This window comes from Pistacia vera, unplaced genomic scaffold, assembly GCF_008641045.1.
Source record: "Pistacia vera cultivar Batoury unplaced genomic scaffold, PisVer_v2 Contig578, whole genome shotgun sequence".
Taxonomy (NCBI): Eukaryota; Viridiplantae; Streptophyta; class Magnoliopsida; order Sapindales; family Anacardiaceae; genus Pistacia; species Pistacia vera.
Genome location: NW_022196421.1, coordinates 53,257 through 73,986, shown reverse-complemented (window position 1 = coordinate 73,986; position 20,730 = coordinate 53,257). Strand labels below are relative to the sequence as shown.

The 20,730-nt window shown below is 37.3% G+C and overlaps 1 pseudogene; it reads right to left on the bottom strand.

Annotated features, from left to right (window-relative positions):
* Positions 1-90: 90 nt before the first annotated feature.
* LOC116109362 lies at positions 91-20,426 on the bottom strand (annotated as a pseudogene).
* Between the last annotated feature and the right edge of the window lie 304 nt (positions 20,427-20,730).

The following is a 20,730-nucleotide window of genomic DNA, read 5'->3' as shown; positions in this document are numbered from 1 at the left end:
TTAAGACAATAACCTTATAAGGATAGATTTATATGTATCCAAATCAATGGATTTTTTCTGCTAATTCAAACTTACATTTGTTAAACAATGTTCAAAAGCAATGATTCCCTTTTGCATTTACCAGTAAAACTTCATACATGAGAAATCAATAACTTCACTCAAATAGAAAAATATGACCCATATAGAACAACAAGGTGTACAAAATTAGGTACAATAAGGAGTCTTGAAAAGACCTGTCAAAGGGTAATTCTGATTTTGCATAAGATTAAGATTAGTCGGTGTTGATGATTGTAGCTACTCTATATTGTCATTGGATGTTTCTTCAACTTTGGGCCGATTCCTTTTGTACATCATCATTGGCTGATCTTGGACTCCCAGGCAATCCCTTTTCTAGATCGTCGTTGGCTGTACCTGGAGGTCCTGGACTCCCAGGTAATCCCTTTTCCGAACCTGCGTGCAAATCAAAGATTATGAGTTGAATTTACCTGATATTATAGTGGAACTATAAAGCTGAACAGAAAGCAATGTCTATTTTTTGGTTTTTTAAGTCATCAGATGAGTAAATCAACATGATCTAAAACATCTGTATGAATCCCTTGCTTCAAGAAAATAGTGAACACACTTGTGGAACAAAGAAGAATGAGATCAATGAAATAACTAAAATTCTCGGCTTCAAATCAAATTAGCAGTATGCTGAGATTGAAAATCCAGATGCAATCCCAGCAACATTTGCCTCCACAAAATCTGTAATCGAATACCATGAGAATCTAATAATGTTCTGATTTTAGGGGGGAAGCTAACATGGTTTCTCTACGCCATGAATTTAAGAGGTGAAGCATTGGTGATCATCACTATAAATCAAGGTGCCAGACTTGATTGACTACGAGATGAAGTATGCTTTTAGGGAAAGGTTTTCTACATTTGGTTACTTTTAATAAGGTTTTCAAGTCCATGACAAACTTTAAAGAGTGTACCTTGATTGTCAGACGACTTTCCTCTCAGAAAAGAACAACAAAATGAAAAGAAACTTATTATCAAGTTACCACAAACTTTAGTATTCAAAAAATAGGTTAGCCAAGTGATTTCTTTTCGTTTACATGAGTTTGAGCGAGCAAGCGACAGACATGAACAAGTTTGAAGCAAAGCAAACTGAACTGGAAAACATATTACCAGAAAGAGATCAATTACCTCTGTCATCTTCTCTTTTCTCATCAATGCTGGTACTTTTTTCGGTAGGATGTGTTAACAAGACGTTTTTTCCTTCTGAACCCGGAATGGAGGGAACTGTCTTGGTCAGTGAAATGTGTCTAACTGATCTACAGAGACTTGTATATTTTGATACCACATCCTTGTACACTCTCAGCAATCTCTCCACATCTCCAACTGTTAAATCATCAGCCTCAGCTTCCATAAAAGGATAATTATATCCACCTGATTTGGTCACAGATGAATCATTATATAGAAAATAATCCTAAACATTGTTGCACTATTAGGAAATAAATAAATGATATATTATTTAAACTAATGAAAAAGATCTGCACTGTGATATACCTATACCGTTGATATAATATATCTACTTGATAGACAGATAGATACACTGTTATTCTATATATATGTATAGAGTCCTCCGATAAATCCACATTTTTTTACAATCCAGACCACTGTCTGCTATTACTGGTTAACTATTCACCACCACCAGTTAACGCTAAAGACAAATTATACAATCTTTGACTTGAGAGAATTTGACCAAAATTATATCTTTTACTGTTTATTGACGGTAGTAGCACCAGTCTCAATTGTAAAAAAAGTCAAACATTCCGATTAGAGAGACTCTATATAGTAATATACAAACTTATTAAAAGAATCCAAAAATCATGACATGACTTATTACAGTTATGTCTAGAAAGTACAATAGATGCCAGTGGAAAAACATCTCCAAGTACTTCGATGTTGATCTTAAAAACAGTGCGATAGTATAGATAGTAATCAACATTAGAATTTGCAGGGCAAAACCAGCATCAACAGTCATGTATAACAGATAATACTTCAGTAGTAACAAGCCACCACTGTATGATTTCCTTCGCCATGAATTCTTCCCTGAGTGCCAGGACTCTCAATCTCCAAGGCTTTAAAAGTCGTTTGCGAGGAGTGACATTACTACTTAGTGGGACTTTGTTGGCTAATCTTTGCGGCTCTGCGGATATTTTACCCAAATTCCAATTTCCCCAATAGAAAGAATTTAGCATATTAATCGACAACAAAGGTCCTTGGGCTGAGACAACGATTTGTGAAATAAAACTAGCTGCTTTCTGAAGACAAGGCTGTGCTGCCCTCCGGTTACAGCTGGATGCTTTAAGGTTAGAGTGCAGCTGCGGAGGAGTGGCAACACACACAACTCGAACCGTAGAAATGCATGTAGAACCAATCATGCCTCGCAAGCAAGCAGAATAATCAATAAACCAACTGAAATACAGGGAGCCTTTCAAAATCAAATTTGTATCTTCTCCAAAATCATGTTTGCCAAGTATCATAGAATGGAACCAAAGATAAAAAAATCTCAAAAAATTAAGGAAGAAGGCTAAGAAATTAAAAAACACCTTTTTTGTCATTTATTCTTAAAGAACAACCACCATGACGAGAAATAATTTGAGAATTATGTTTGATAAACTTGTTCAACATCAAATTTGTCACTAATGACAGGAACAAATTCAAGTGGTTTAGATAAAATTAGATAGAATAAAGCGGACCCAAGAAAAATAGTACCATTCTATGAAATAATACAAATGCTTCAATTTCTCGAGTTGTCTTACGCACACGTTACACAATAATAAAGACAAAAATATTACTGTATTAGATATACAAAAATACAAAGAAAATGATTTCAATACAATCGAATACTAAATTTATTTTGCCATCTAGTATACTAACTTGTGCCCTCAAGGAACAAACGTTCGATAATAATGGCAAATTGAAAATAGGGTTTATTACAATATAGATTTCCCGTATCAACTCAATGAATTTTTCTCTCTGCTAATTCAAACTACTTTGTTTACTCAAACAATGTCCCAAAAACCAAGAATCCCTTTTGCATTACTAGTAAACTTCATACATGAGAAATCAACTTTGGCCTCAAAAGAAATAAACCCCATATAAACAAACAAGAGTGTACAAAACTAGGTCACAATAAGGAGGCTTGAAAAGACCTGTCCAAAAGGGTAATTCTGATTTTGTATAAGATTTAAGTATTAGTCGGCGTGTATGAACTTGTTTTTAGACTACTCTATTGTCATTGGATGTTCTTCAACTTCCGGCCGATTCAGTTTTTTATTTATATCATTGGCTGCTTGGACCAACTAATTCAACAATCAACTTTTCAGCATCTAGATACAAAGTGTGTTTGTAAATGAAATGCAAGGACTATCAAACTCAATCCAAGTTTGACGTTCATAGACAATTTCAAAGCCATCTAATCCAAATAAAAGGTTGAGTCGAGTTCAAGTCAACACGAAAATTAAGTCGACCAAAATTTCAAGACAACTAACAATTTGTCCAAATAAAGTGAGCAAATATGCAGCAAGACTGAGCTAACTTTAGATTGAAGAACTCAATTTAAATCTATTTCTTCGTTTTTCTTTTGACTGAACATTTTTGACAGCATATGCTAATCGAACATGTTGAAATCGTTTTTGAAAATTGGATCAAATCGACTCCTCAAATTCATCAATCCTATCAAAAGAGTTGCCATGTATGAATGATCATTTTGGATAGATTAATTGTCGATTTTGAACAACCTATCCACTCTTAAGTCACGTTCTTGGACCAACTATGATTAATAACAGGGACACAGGAACCATGATTCCAAACTGAAGAAATGACGATAGGCAGAACGACTTATTACAAGGAGAGCTTGCCTTGTATACATAAAAAAGGACAGAGGAAGTCATGCAGCCCCTGCTAGTACCATAATCTCCGACATTGATGCAGTTAGAGTAAATTGCTGATCACTCTGCACCAATTCATAATACAGAGAAGCTTCTCACGAGGAGCTTTTTACAGTTTCATCTTTGTAATTCTTTCTCCGCAAGCTGGGGAAAGGAACAAATATGAATAAGACCGATATAAACTAATAATTTCAGTCCTAAAAATGAAAATCTAAATTAGAAAAAAATATAAAGATGTAAATACGTTAGCTCATCACTTGAATAAATGGCCCTCTTCCACGATGAGGGAAGAGTAACTATATACACAGAATGAACATAATCATCCATGTGGAGATTGAATAATCAATAATAGATCAAGGTCCAAGCATTGTTGCTAGATCATTCATAAGCTATTAATAATCATCAAAGCCTTAATCACCTAATTTAGTTTACATGATATTTATCTAGAACAACAGAATTTAAGCAGTGCATATTTTTGCAACTGCAAATACCAGCAAGAAATACATTTATAAGAAAATACAGAAACAAAATTTTATAAGAATTTCCCCATACCACGAGGTTTGCCGAAAAAAAAACATTATTTAAACTCAAAAATAAGATGACAATAGAAAATGCATGCAGCTAGACATTTCCCTTTTTTTTTTGGAGCCAAAGTAATGCTGCATCTAATGTCTAATAATAATAGTCAGATTACTGCGTGAATTAAGCATAGCCCATCTTGTAAGTTCATCTAGTGTTTTCAAACTCGCCTATTCTAACAAAATATCATTTTGTTTATCAAGTTTTGAGCCAGGGTTTGGAAATCTAAAATTAGAACTATAAAGAAACAGGGGGCGGTCTTCCCTACATGGTTTTTCTTTTAATTCTAGAACCATATTCACTTGTCGCATCAACATCAAAAAAAACTTATGTACGATGAACATCACTATTCTCAATTCTATAATATTATATGAAGTTCACAATTTAAATGAACAAAGGGCAATCATAACATAAAGCATTAAAAATGCTCAATTAACAGCACCACCATCACATCACAACACTTTAGAAAGTTATACCTAGTCCTACAATAAGCAGTGTAAGATTGATTTCAATCCAGACAAAATAACTTCCACACCAAAAGAAGGTCAGTACCATACAGCCATGAAGCTTCATTTTGAAGTACCACTGGTATATCCAAATGCTCAGCCTCAAGAAGGTTTGCAGCAGGCTATCTTCTCATAGATTTCCTGATCAATCTTCACATCCTCAGGAGTTGAGAAAACGTCCGAAAAACAGCTTTGTCATGAATACTTCTCCATCCCTGCAGAATATGGAAAAGTGATGAAACACTATCATAATGTGTATGAGATGGTAAATTTTTCTAGAAAATTTATAAAAACATAACTTTGAAAGAGGTTCATGACTATGTTCAGCAAACTTTTGAGAAGGTCAATTAAATTTTCAAATCGTTAGGCATTATTTGAATTTTCCACAGTTATAATTTACACAGAGTCATGGTAATCAGGTCATATAGATTACTAAAGTTATATTAGGCGTTAGAATTCAATTTCATTACACTGGTTTCATGTTGAATTTTCCCATGGTTATACATTAACAGCTAATTATTTGTCACATGCTAAATCCTACAAAAATAAAATTTGAATTATATTCATCAGAACCTCGATAAATCTATAAAGTCTATCATTACCAATGGTACCAAAATCAAAAACCTGCCAACTTAGTTACTGTGTCACATCTCATTACACTTATTGGTTACTCTTGACCAAGAACATACTTAAATGTCATGGTCATTCAATATTTTCAAAAACTATTAAAAACTGAAAGCGCTTAGTTAGTTTGTCACACGTTGATAGTATTACATAAACACCTTGACGTTATACTTTATACTTCATACTGAAAAAAATGTCAAAAAACCATGAGCAACGTTGTTTAAGTTACCAGTTCCTCCTCCATGCAGAGTCATTTCTTCCTCGGTACGCACCAACGCCACAAGGGATGATCTCTAATAGCACCTTCCATTGTAGGAGAACTCCTGTACTCTCTTTCCTCCTCATTCTCAGGATTTGCAGTATAAAACGAAAACGAAACTATTGAGCGAAATAAACATACAAACCCCAACTAGATAAACCAAACCTCAAATCCAATGGAGCAAGAGTTTGCAACGGTTGCAACGGTATTGAGTCTATAAATATTAATTACCTGTGTTTCGTTTACTTACATGTAACATCGTTATAACTTATAGTAATCAAAAACAAATTCTCTCCAATACCAGTTTATTTCAACACGAAACATCGTTTAGTAAATGCTACCTACAGGGTCTGCTCCGGTATCTGGACCCTGGTAGATGTTATACACTCAATATGGTTAGACTACTCATGATTTAGTCATCCAAAAACGTATTTTCAGTCCAATTTTCAAAAAATTGTCACCAAAAATCAACTTAGTATCGTTACTAAAAACATCTTTCAAACGGGACTTGCTACAGTATCGGTGTTGGTAACGTTACCATTTAATGTTTCATTTCGTGCACCATTGTTACGAAACCCAAAAAAACCGATTTTTCCTTCCTACAATTATCAAAACATTGTACGCTAAATATCAGCTTAGGACTTACCGCAAAAATCTCCTAAACAGGGTTTGCTACCGCACTAGGCCCGGATACCTTACCGATTATGTTTTCGAAAATTCTCAGTAGTGCAGCCACAAATTTGTAAAAGACCCCCAGAACATTGTTAACAATCACTTCTTTGCTACTGCACTGGATCTCGGTATCGTTACCGTATCTAACCTTTTGTGAAATTTTCAGGGTGTAAGCAACAAAATTGTACTAGACCCACCAAAACATTGTTACTTACTAACGAAAACTATCACCTCGTTAACATTACCGCACAGGTACGCCGACCCCATTCCACCAGAATCAAACAAATAAACTAAAGTAAACCAAAAAAAAACCCACATAAATAAACATAAACACAAAAAAAAAAGTAAAATGAAATGAATGAACATAGCGAGACCTTTTGATGACACGAGATACGAGGGAAGCTGGGTTTCGCATGCGATCGAGAAAGTCGTAGAAGTGACGGATGGAACAGAGGATGGCGATGAGGGTCCATTCGAAGAGTGAGTGTCTAAGGGGTGGGAGAAATTGGTGGAATAGAAGAGAAGAAGCCTTAAAAAGTATAAAAAGGAAAGACTTTATTAAGATGATGGGGTGAGTTTGATCGTTTCAAGAATTTAAAGATTTGATTTTTTTTTTTTTTTTTTTTTTTTTTTTTAAGAGAGAAGACCTGTTAGGTTGCGCACGTGTATGTGAGTACTCCCTCCCAGCAACAGAGTAACAATTTCGGGTGACATGAAACGGGTCGGGGTTTTTGTTTGAATGACATAAAAAATGTCCGATATGTTTTTGTTATTATTTGGGAGGAGGGGTTAAACCACTTTTTCTATCATCCAATATGGTTTTAGAGACACTTTTTTTTCACTTCAAAAAATTTTAAAATACAATTTTATTACCTAAAACTGGAATTTTATTATAATTCATGTAAAGAAGGATTAGATAGTCAAAAATCCGGTGTGTGAAAATAAGGGATTAAAAATGGTCAATTAATATGTGTCATGAAGAATGCAACTCCAGTTCAATTTAACCTTCTCCCTGCCCCAGCTGACTCTTTTTGGACAATTTTGGTCAGCAAAACTGGCCGTTTCCCAATGCTCACGCTACCATGGCCATACGTTTTTAGGGCCAGAAATCGGAAAATACCTCCCTATCACTTCCTCACAAAACCCCTCAAACACTCTCGGTCTAACCCTCCATTCGTCGACCACCGCACCACCTAGGTGGTTTCACGATTCTCCCTTTTTCGATCGCTTCCAACTTTGGAATCCCTCTCGAGACCACAATCAACTCACCAGCTCACCCCTCCAAAACCCCAACATATTCTATCGCCAATTGCCGTCGTTCACGTCTCCATCACCTAGGGTTTCGCATATTTGAAGACGTGGGTTAAAACAATTGAGGTGGGAGGAGTGATCGGAAAACCAACAATCAACGTATAAACACACCAAACACTCCAATAATACCAAATCCCTATAAAAAAAAACACCTTCAGAATCAATCGCCAACAAACCCACATTCGACAAACAAAGAACGTTAAAATTCGAAAACATAATAAATCATTGAATCTGCAAGGCGAAAAAATACAGGGAAAGAGTAAGGCAAAAGAAAGGGTTAACAAATAAGTTGAATGAAACATTGGGTTAAGCAAGAATTACATTATAAGAAGGAAGAAAGAAGAAGAAGAACGACAACAAAAGCAACATCTATCTTTCATTACTGATTCTGTTTGGGTCACTACGCGCATTTAATAGTCCTCAAAAACCGAACACGGCCCTTTTGGAAATAAGGACAAGTAGTTACACAATTCGTGGCCAACAAATTCGTAACTTCTTGTAATTCGAACCTGAGACCACAGGGGACAACATCCCTTGACCCAGCCCAGTCTTATCACTTGGCCAACCCATTTGGGTTACAATCTTCTAACTTCTCAATTACTTTTCAATAATAATAAATGTCAATTTTCTAAATGAATTTTTATATTTAATTTCAACTATAGAGACGCAGTCCATATAATTATCAATAAGATTTGTCTTCAATGTTAGCTCAAAACGGAAAAGTTTCTTCTTTTCACATTAGGGGTTCTAGAATAAAATGACAATTTTACACTTCTAAATGAAAGTTTACTAATATTAGGAAATGCATTCCCAAATTTTACTTCTCCCTGGGCTGCGGTCACGATACGAATAATGTTTTCTTTGAGAGTTCAAACCTATGATTAATAGTTTGAACATCTTGTATGATAAAGGATAAATTCGAAGTATGTACTGACTGTTGTAAAGCGATTGATTTTTAGGTTTTGTTAGGGTTGGTTAACTTACTTTGGTGAGTTAGATTACCCATTTTAAGTGCAAACAGAATAACTTTTCCTTTTTTTTTTTTTTTTTTTTTTGGGTGTGGTTTGTTATTGGGTAGTTTTTGGTAGCCAAAATTATGTAGGAGAGAGACGAAAGAGAGAGGCTACGAAATTAAACACTTTAGAGAGGGAATTCATGTGCTTTTTTTTTTTTAATCTTTTTCTTACAAGAAAACCACATAACGATGAAGAAATTGAGATTTATGTTCGATGAACCGTTGCAAAACATCAAAATTTGTCGTAATAATGAAGGTAACAAATTTCAATTGGTTTAGATAAACTTAGAAAATAGAATAAAGCTATTGTCAAGACGTGAGCCTGAAAAAGAATAGTAGAATTCTATGAAATAATACAAATTCTTTCCACTTTTCTTGAATTGTCTTACATATACATTACAAATTAATAGAAGACAAAATTTACTTATTTTGATATATATTTATATAAAAAGGGTGAAAAAAAATATAATTTCCAGATCCACAAAATACTAAATTTTTGTCATCTAGTAGACTAACGTGTGCCCTCCTGATCTTCAGGACACACTTTAAGACAATTAATCGCATAATTGAAATACTGGGTCCTTATTAAGTGCCCGCCTTGGATCTTCAAGGACACACGTGTTTAAGACAATATCGCATAATTGAAATACTTGGGTCATTATAAGATACATTTCTATGTATCCAATCAATGAATTTTTTCTGCTAATTTACAAACTACACTTTGTTTACTCTCAAACAATGTCCAAAAACTTTATTCCCTTTTTGCATTTACTAGAAAACTTCATACATGAGAAATCAAACTTAGCTCCCAATAGAAATATGACCCATTAAAACAACAAGTGTACAAACTAGGTACACCAAGGAGTTCCTGAACAAGACCTGTCAAAAAGGGTTACTTCTGATTTTGCAAGATTTCAGCATTAGTCGCGTTGATGATTGTAGCTACTCTATAGCTCTCTCAAGTTTCTTCAACTCCCGGTCTCGTTCTTTTTTTATATCACATTAATAGCTGATCTTGACTCCCTGGCAATTCTTTCTAGATGTCGTTGGCATGTACCTGGACTCCCAGGTAATCCCTTTTCTGAAACCTGAGTACAGATAAAAAATTTGAGTTAGATTTATCCGATTTATTTTGAAACTATAAAGCACTATAAAGCAAGTCTTTTTCTTTTTCTTTTTCCTGGTTTTTTTAGACAACAGAATGAGAAATCGACAGATCTCACACATTTGTTGTGAATCCTTGCTTCAGAAAATAGTGACACCACTTTCGGAACAAAGAAGAATGAGATCAATGAAATAAGTCAAATAACACCAGGTACAATTCTCGGCTTGCAAATACACATTTTTTTACAATCCAGGACACAACCACCGAGTGAATGGCTAAAGACCAATTATACAATTTTTGAATAGAATTTTGACCAAAATTATATCTTTTACTGTTCATAACGGTAGTAGACGGCGGTCAAAATTGTAAAAAAAAGTCAACATCCGCATTAGAGGATGGATCTATATATAAATAACAAAATATTACAAAGAATTACTCCAAATTCATGGCACTGCTTTGTAGTATATGCCTAGAAAGATACCATAACTAGATACTAGATGGAAAAATCGTCCCGAAGATACTTCCATCTAATGATCTTAGAAAAATTGACGATAGATAGTAATAATCAATATGTTATGAAATTGCAGACAAAACAGCTTTAAACCAGTCACGTATAACAGGATAGATAACTTCAGTAGTACCAATCCACCACTTGCATTGTTGTTCCGTCGCCATGGAATTCTCCGATGGGGCCAGACCTCTCACATCTCCCAAGGGCTTTAAAAAATCGTTTGAGGTGGAACGAAGACTTCTACTTGTGGGACTTGTTGGACTAATCTTGCGGCTTGCATATTTTCCTCAATCAATTTCCAATTTCCTCAATAGAAAGAGGATTTAGCATTTAAATCGACAACAAGGTCTTGGCTGAGACCAGATTGTGAAATAATACGATGCTTGCTTTCGAAACAGCTTTGTCTGCCTCTCCGGTACAAGTGGATGAATTTATGTTGAGTGCGCTGCAGAGGATTTGGCCCTAACAACACAACTCAAACCCCGTTAGAACTGTCTTCATTTAAGAACAATCGCTGCTCGCTGCTTCCCGCAAGCAGCAAATAATAAATAAACAACAATTCTCAACATACATAAGCCTTCAAACTCAAAATTTGTATTCTCCAGAATCCCATCATGTTAAGAGACAAGGTATAACATGAAAATGGTAACCACAAAGGCGATACATAATATTAATTTTCCCTTCCACCTTTTATTTTTCTAATTTTATAGTAAACAAAAAGAAACGTGAATGAGTGAATGAAAAAACGAAGAATAACAAGATTACATACGCCAATAAAATCTCAATAAAATAAAAATAATATTGTACAAACTGAATTCACAATCAAATATTCAGATAATCCTAGATACAAGTGCGTTTGGGTGATGGAATCACCAGAAAATCACACAACTCAACCAAATATTATTAAGGAAATTCAAATAAAACAACCTGCTCTGTAATACAAAACAACTGATATTCTCTATACAGATTGGGAATTGTTAACACTCGCAACAACAAAAATAATGACAAAGAAAAGTTAAAAGTTGGCTAGCACTTCGAGGGTCTAGCAGCCTCCTGATTCCAGATTTCATCTCCTCGAGTACAAATGTTCTCTCTTAAATACTGCTGAACTACACTTTCGCAATGCCTTAAGTGAGATTCTTCCTAACTGATTTAAAACTGCATTTCCTTGTTGCCCCTGTCCAGTGAATTTCCCATGCTGCCTTTCTCCTCTTTTTGAAACTTTGGTTATAGGAGGCCTACAATTACCACCCCTCCCCCCCCCTCCCCCCCCACTTCAGAGCACCTGTCCTCAAGGTGAAAAATCAGGAACTGTAGTCGGATCGTATCAGAAGCCTCTCAAGAACGCTTCAAATGTGGGGAGGTCCTGCCATTTAATCAGTACTTCCAGGGAGCCTCAGTAGTCGGCGTGTGGACAGGACTGTTTTCCGGGTAACCTGTATCAAGTCTTCGGTTAAAGGAAGGAGCTGCGCTGAATGGGAACGGAAGAATGGAGGCTTGGCTAAGTTGGGGAAACATGAAAAACCGGGTGGATTCGAGACGTAGGGGGAGTCCAATCGATAAGCAAGAACCCGATCCTTTATACCTTAAAAGGGTCATAGAAGCCAGGGCTTAGGTTCTCATTAAGCTTCCGAGCAAGATCTAAATCGTATGGTTGGAGCTTAGATAGGCGAAATCCCTGGTTGGAATACAACCTTTCGGCGATGGGCGTCGGCAGATTGCTTCATCTGACCCTGGCCACAGCCAAATTATGCTTGAGGTCCTCCAATATGGCATTGCTGTCCCTAATCTGGCGGTGACATCCTCAATCGTGAGGGGCAGTCATTGAGTTTAAACAGAATGGGGGGTCCTCCATAAAGAGCCTTGAAAGGTGTCATTTTGGTGGAGCTGTGGTATGTCGTGTTGTACCAAAACTCAGCCCACGCCAACCATTTGGGCGCCACGTCGCGGTTGGGAGCTGCAGAAACAAAGCGGAGTAGGCTTCAAGCATCTATAACTACCTCCGTTTGCCCATCCGTTTGGGGGGGGATAGGCCGGAACTGAATTTAAGAGATGTACCTGCAAGCTTAAAACAACTTTGCCAAAATTGGCTCATGAGACCTGTCGCGATCCTGAGACAATAGATAGTGGAAACACCATGGAGTTTAACCACCTGATATAAAAAACATTAGCTACGTCCTTGGCCATATAAGGATGGCTTAATAGGAAGGAAGTGGAGTATTTGGATCTCGATCGACGCAACGAAAATAGTGTCAATCCTCTGGCTTTCGGAAGAAACCCCCTATGAAAAATCAGATGAAAGGGTCCTCAAACACCTGGGTGGGTTTATGGGAAGAGGCTTCGTACAAAACGCAAGGTTTGAGTGAGGAATGCTTTTGACTTATGAGCACCGCAAAGCTGAACAAATTTAATTAACATCCGACGGATACCCTCCCAATAAACGATGGAGCAGCAACTTCGTTTATATGTCCTAAAAAACCCCGAGTGACCCCCACCGGGCTGCAAGGGCAAACTCTTATGAATAACTTTGATAGTGAAGGGGAGTCGAGGTTAGAACCAACCTGTTTGAACATGAGGCAGCTCTGCGAAAGTGGTGGTGGGGTGACTGTTGGGTTTTGCGAACAGAAGGTTTGGATAAAAAGTTTGAGCTTCGGGGCAGATTGTGTTCAGCGGATAGTCTCATTCGTCTGTTGAAATGGACATGGAAATGGCCGTTGTTCCTTGGGTGTCCTCTCTCCTGGATATGCATCCGCTACCTGTTAGAATTTCCGGGGCAGGTAGTGGATCTCAAAAGAGACACATGAGCTTCGAAATCCACTTGTGTTGATCTGGTGTTTAAAAAAAAAATCTACTTGATCCTAAAACTGCAAGAGCGCTGGTCGTTTTGATGAAAATTTTCGGACAATGAGTACTGACTCCACTTACGAAACGCGAAGACAACTGCCATCCGCTCCGTCCATAAGCTGATTTCAATCGGGATTGCCGGGTGAGGAAAGCCTTACTGATGAAGGCAATCGGTCTTGCATTCTGCACTAAACAGCCCCATTCCGCCCGGAAATCAGTCTGAATTTTCAAATGGTAGCTCAAAATTAGGTACAGTAAAACGGGGACAGTAGTCATGGCCGTCTTAAGACGGTTCGAATGCCTCGTGAGCTTGCTTATCCCAGCGAAACGAATCTTTTTTATAAACTGAGTCAGTGGTTGGGCTATGGATCCGTAACCTTTCACAAATCGCGGTAATCCCCGTGAGCCCGAGGAACCCCCTCAAACATTTCACATTATGTGTACTGGCCAGGAGTCATTGCAACAATCTTTGCGGATCAGCCTCTACGCCGGCAGCTGAGATTAAGTGGCCCAAGATATTCCAGCTTATGTTAGCAAATAGACATTTCTTTTGGTTGACCACCAACGCTTATCCTGCAAAATTGGAAGGCTTGTCTCAAATGTGAATGTGTGTTGACCATGTCCGGCTGTAGATGAGGATATCATCAAAGAAAACTAGAATAAACTTCCGCAGTAAAGGTCGAAAAATTGTGTTCATAAGAGCCTGAAAAGTGGATGGTGCGTGTGTGAGCCCGAAGGGCATCACCAAGAATTCATAATGGCACCCCCATGGGTTCGGAAAGCTGTCTTCGGACATGTCCTCTTCCTTAACGCGAATTTGATGATATCCCGACTTCAAATCTAACGTGGAAAAGACCGTGGCCCGGCTAGCTCATCCCAACAGCTCTCAATGGCAGGAATCGGAAACTTGTTTGGTATGGTGATGGTATTGAGTGCTCTAAAGTCAAACAGAATCTCCAACTCCGTCTTTCTTCTTGACTAACAATAGGGGCTGGCGTAGGGGGGTGTCGGTTGAATGATTCCCGCATCCATCATTCCCCAACTAATCTCTCGATCTCATTTTTTTGCAGGTAAGGGTATTTATAGGGTCTGATATTGGGTGGGGCTAGTTCCTGGTCAGAGTGATAGCGTGGTCAAGTTGTCGGTGGGGGGGTAGCCTAGGGTTTGGTCAAAAACTGGTTAAAAATCCATAAGCAACTCTGCCACCACGGGGTTCCAATTGTTCCTCCTCTCGGTTCTCATGAACTTCTATTGAGCTGCATTCAACCAGGAATCCATCCCCTTCCCGTGGCAACATGCCCAGTAAGGTTTCAGAGAGACAACAGTTTAACTAGGGAAGATCACCTTTGAGAACCACCCGTGTTCCTTCCTTATAAAAAGCCATAGTCAATCGGCCCCAATTAGAGTTAACATCCACCTAGGGTACTAAGCCAAGTGATCCCAAGGACCAATCCGCACGCCAATTGGAATGGAAAAAAAATCTGCTGCACTTCATCCCTTGCATTTCAATCTTAACCTCTCTGCATATTCCCTCTCCCTGGGCGACCTGAACATCATTGCCCACCATGACACCGAAAGATTTCGATCAATCCACCGGGTATTCCAATTTTCGCACAAACCCTTGTGAATGAAGTTATGTGAAGCTCCACTGTCCACTAAAACACCATCCTCTACTCTCACGATCTGCCCCCCCGAAGCGTCATTTGTGCGATCGGTAGTGATGCCCACGATGGAGTTAATAGATAGGTGAGTGGACCACTTCTGAAAATTTTTCTGGTTCTAGTTCACTCGTGTTTTCCCCCTCTTCAGCTTATGTCATCCATCAGTAGAAGAACTTGAAGGATCGGCTTGCACTTGTGATTTGGCCAAATTTTTCGTCACACCGGAAGAACAACCCCCTTTCGCGTTGTACTGCAAATCTGCCTCGGTCAGTCGTCGGAAGCCGTCGTGCGTGGTGGCGTGAGGGTTCTCCCATGCTTTTCTCCTATCCCATGCGCGATTACCTGTCCTGTTTCTGGAGGTCTAGCACCTAGGTTCCACAACTTTGTCTCCCTAGATCTGCGTGGTGATACCCGACTGTATGATCTCTGGTTTGCTCATGGGCTGTCGGATCTGCCCATTTGATTTCTAAAAGGCCTGGGTTTGGATTTGTCCCAGGACCCAGTTTTTTTCTTCTATGCGGAGGGCCCTGATCCATTATAAATAGGTCATTGATTTGCTCACTCTATTCAGCCCTTAACTCTTCTAGCCCATTACGAAAATGCCATCAGGAGGTCTTCTCCTCAAACACGTAAGGGAGCGGACTTCTTCAAACTGCCGCGGAATTCAGTCACTGTCCCTGTTTGCTTAGCAGTACCAGTGCCTCATGCGCCAGATCCCTATACAAAGGTCTGAATCTCAATAGTGCTGACTGAAGGAACTCAAAGAATTTATTGGCGACGAGACTCAAACCCAGTGGTCAGTTCAAGCTCTCCCCTCATACAACCGCTGACTGCCCGCATTTATCTTCATCTTCATATTATTCCGCAAAAGACCTATCAGCTATGAAGGTCATACGAAAGGGTCATGCTCTGTTTAAATACGGTAGTTCTAGTTTGGAATTTCTTATCCTCTCTCATATTATCGCTGTGGATTTTCTTTCCAACTCCTGTCTGGGCTGGATTTTTGTCCCACGCTGAGGTTGATGATTCTCTTGTCTCGCTTTTATACTTTCCTCCCTCATACGCATTAATTCGCGATCTCCGTTAAGTACTCCCTCACATTCCAGTCAGTTTTCATTGTGTCCATACTTTCCTTAACTGTTTCATTTCTTTTTCAACGTTTCCATCCATGCTACATCTTTGGTTTGACCATTCCCCAACCAGGCTTGATACCAAATTGGAGGAATCACCAGGAAATCACACAACTCAACCAAATATTATTAAGGAAATTCAATAAGACAACCCTGCTCTGTAACACAAAACAACCGAAATTCTCATATACAGATTGGGAATGGTTAACACTGCAACAGCAAAAATAAATGACAAAGAAAAGTTAAAAGTTGGCTAGCACTTCGAGGGTCTAGCAGCCTCCCTTGATTCCAGATTTCATCATGCTCCAGCTTACAAATTGTTCTCTCTTAAATACTGCTGAACTCACACTTTTCGCACTGCCCTTACGTGGAGATTCTTCCTAACTGATTTAAAACTGCATTTCCTTTGCTGCCCCTGTCCAGTGAATTTCCCATGCTGCCATTTCTCCTCTTTTTGTAAACTTTGGTTATAGGAGGCTTATCAATTTGTAAATGCAAATGCAAGGACTAGTCAAACTCAATCCAAGTTTGACTGGTTCGTAGAAATTTCAAATCCATCTAATCCAAATAAAAAAGGTAGATTCGAGTTCAAGTCAACAGAAAATTAAGTCGACCAAATTTCAAGACAATCTAACCTAATTTAGTCCAAATAAAGTGAGCAAATATGCAGCAAGATTGAGCTAACTTTAGATTGAAGAACTCAATTTAACATCTATTTCTTCAGTTTTCTTTTGACTGAACATTTTTAACAGCATATGCTAATCGAACATGTTGAATCGTTTTTGAAAATTTGGATCAAATCCAATCCGTCAAATTCATCAATCCTATTCAAAATGAAGTTGCCATGTATTGAATTGATCTTGAGAGCCAACCAATGAATTAATAAATATACAGGACACGGGAACCATGATTCCAAACTGAGAAATGACGATAGGCAGAACGACTTATTAACAAGGAGAGCTGGCCTTGATCATAACATAAATAAGGACAGGAAGGAAGTCATCAGCCCCTGCTAGTGCCGTATTCGCCGACATTGATGCAGTTAGAAGTAAATTGCTGATCACTCTGCCACAATTCATAATACAGAGAAGCTTCTCACGAGGAGCTTTTACAGTATTCATCTTCTGTAATTCTTTCACCAAAAGCTGGGGAAAGGAACAAATATGAATAAGTACACAATATAAACTAATAATATTCAGTCCATAAAAATGACAATCTAAATTAGAAATAAAATTTAAAGATGTAACTGGATAAAGGTATAGCTCCAGTCACTTGAATAAATGGCCCTCTTCCATGATGATGGTGAAGAGTAACTTACATACACAGAATGAACATAATCATCCATAGATAATCAATCATAATATCCAAGGTCCAAGCTATTGTTGCTAGATCATTACATAAGCTAATCACTAGTCATCAAAGCCTTAATCACATAATTTAGTTTACATGATTATTTATCTATGAACAACAGCATATAAGCAGTTGCAATATTTTTGCAACTGCAAATCCAGCATAAAATACATTTATAAGAACAAATACAGAAACAAAATTTATAAGATTTCCCTCATACCATCGAGGTTTGCCAAATAAAAAAAAATCATTATTTAAACTCAAAATAAGATGGCCAGTGGAAAATGCATGCAGCTAGACATTGCCCTTTTTTTAAGCCAAAGTAATGGTGCATCTAACGTCTAATCATAATAGTCTGATTGATTGTGTGAATTTAAGCATAAGCCCTATCTTTGTAACTTCATCTAGTGTTTTCAAAATTCTGCCTATTCTAACATAATATCATTTTGTTTATCAAGTTTTGAGGCCAGGGTTTGGAAATCTAAAATTAGAACTATAAAGAACAGGGGAGCGGTCTTCCCTAAATGGTTTTTCTTTTAATTCTAGAACCCATATTTCACTTGTCGAGCAAGAATCAAAAAACTTTATGTTACGATGATACATCAACTATTCAGTTCACATTCTATAATATTTATTTATTGAAGTTCACAATTTAAATGGAACAAAGGGCAATCATAACATAAGCATTAAAAATGCTCAATTACAGCACCACCATCACATCAACAACACTTAGAAAGTTATACCTAGTCCTACAATAAGCAGTGTAAGATTAATTTCAATCCAGACAAAATAAACTTCCCACAACAAAAGAAGGTCAGTAACCATACCAGCCATGAAGCTTCATTTTGAAGTACCACTGGTATATCCAAATGCTCAGGCCTCAAGAAGGTTTGCAGCAGGCATATCTTCTCATAGATTTCCTGATCAATCTTCACATCCTCAGGAGTTGAAGAAAACGTCCGAGAAAACAGCTTTGTCATGACATACTTCTCCAATCCCTGCAGAATATGGAAAAAGTGATGAAACACTAGCATAATTGTGTATGAGATGGTAAATTTCTAGAAAATTTTATAAAAACATAACTTTGAAAGAGGTTCATGACTATTTTCAGAAACTTTTGAGAAGGTCAATTAAATTTTCAAATCGTTAGCATTATTTGAATTTTCCACAGTTATAATTTACACAGCCAGTCATGGTAACTCATTTCATATAGATTACTAAAGTATTATGGCGTTAGAATTCATATTTCATTACACTGGTTTCATGTTGAATTTTCCCATGGTTATACATTAACAGCTAATTATTTTGTCACATGCTAAATCCTACAAAAATAAATTTGAATTATATTCATCATGAACCTCGATAAATCTATAAAGTCTATCATTACCCAATGGTACCAAAATTACAAAAACCTGGCCAACTTAGTTACTGTGTCACATCTCATTACACTTAATTGGTTACTCTTGGACCCAAGAACATACTTAAATTTCATGGTCATTCAATATTTTCAAAAACTATTAAAAACTGAACAGCCTAGTTATTTTGTCACACGTGATATATTACTAAAACACACTTGAGTTATACTTTATATCTCATACTGAAAAAATGTCAAAAACCATGAGCAAAGTTTTTAAGTTAACCAGTACCTCCAATGCAGAGTCAATTTCTTCCTCGGTAGCACCAACCCACAAGGGATGATCTCTAATAGCACCTTCCATTGTGAGGTAGAACTCCTGTACTCTCTTCCCATCATTCTCAGGATTTGCAGTATAAAACGAAAACGAAACTATGAAGCTGAAATAAACATACAAACCCCAATTAGATAAACCAAACCTAAATCACATGGAGCAAGTTTGCAACGGTGCAACGGTATTGAGTCTATAAATATTACTGTACCTATGTTTTTGTTACTACATGTAACATCGTTATAACTTATAGTAATCAAAAACAATTTCTCCAATACCATTTAATTACACGAAACATCAGTTTAGTAATGCTACCACAGGGGTCTGCTCCGGTACTGGACCGTTACTACACCTAAATTATGGTTAAGACTACTCATGATTTAGTATCCCAAAAACGATATTTTCAGTCCAATTATTAAAAAATTGTCACCAAAACATCAACTTAGTAGCGTTACTAAAAACATCTTTCAAACGGGGACTTGCTACAGTATCGGGGTTTGGTAACGTTACCATTTCTATGTTTCATTTCGGTGCACCATTGTTCTAGAAACCAAAAAACCGATTTTCTTCCATACAATTATCAAAACATTGTACACTAAATATCAGCTTAGTAACATTACCGCAAAACATCTCTCAAACAAGGGTTTGCTACCGCACTGGACCCGGTATCCTTACCGCATCTGTGTTTCGAAAATTCTCAGTAGTGCAGCCACAAATTTGTACAAAGACCCACCAGAACATTGTTAACTATCACTTCTTTGCTACTGCACTGGATCCGGTATCGTTACCGTATCTAACTTTTGGAAATTTTCAGTGGTGTAGCAACAAAATTGTACTAGACCCACCAAAACATTGTTACTTACTAACGAAACTATCACCTCGTTAACATTACCGCAAAGGTACCGACCCCATTCCACACAGAATCAAACAAATAAACTAAAGTAAACAAAAAAAAACCCACATAAATAAACAATAAAACAAAAAAAAAAAAGTAAAATGAAATGAAATGAAATAGCGAGACCTTTTGATGGATCGAACGAGATCGAGGGAAGCTGGGTTTCGCATGCGATCGAGAAAGTCGTAGAAGGTGACGGATTGAACAGAGGATGGCGATGAAGGGTCCATTGCGAAGAGTGAGTGTCTAAGTGGGCTGGGAGAATTGATGGAATAGAAGAAGAAGCCATTAAAAAGGATAAAAAGGAGAGTAATTTATTAAGATGATGGGTGAGTTTAGATCGTTTCAAGAATTCTAAGATTTGATTTTTTTTTTTTTTTTTTTTTTTAAGAGAGAAGACTGTTAGGTTGCGCACGTGATGTGATTACTCTCTCCAGCAGCAGAGTCAAATTTCGGGTTGACATGAAACGGGTCGGGTTTTGTTTGAATGACATAAAAATGATGCCCATATGTTTTTATTATTATTTGGGGAGTAAACCACTTTTTTCCATCCAAATCATGGTTTAGCGACAATTTTTTCACTTAAAAAGTTTTAAAATACAACTTTATTACTCAAAACATGATTTTATTAATAAATTTCAT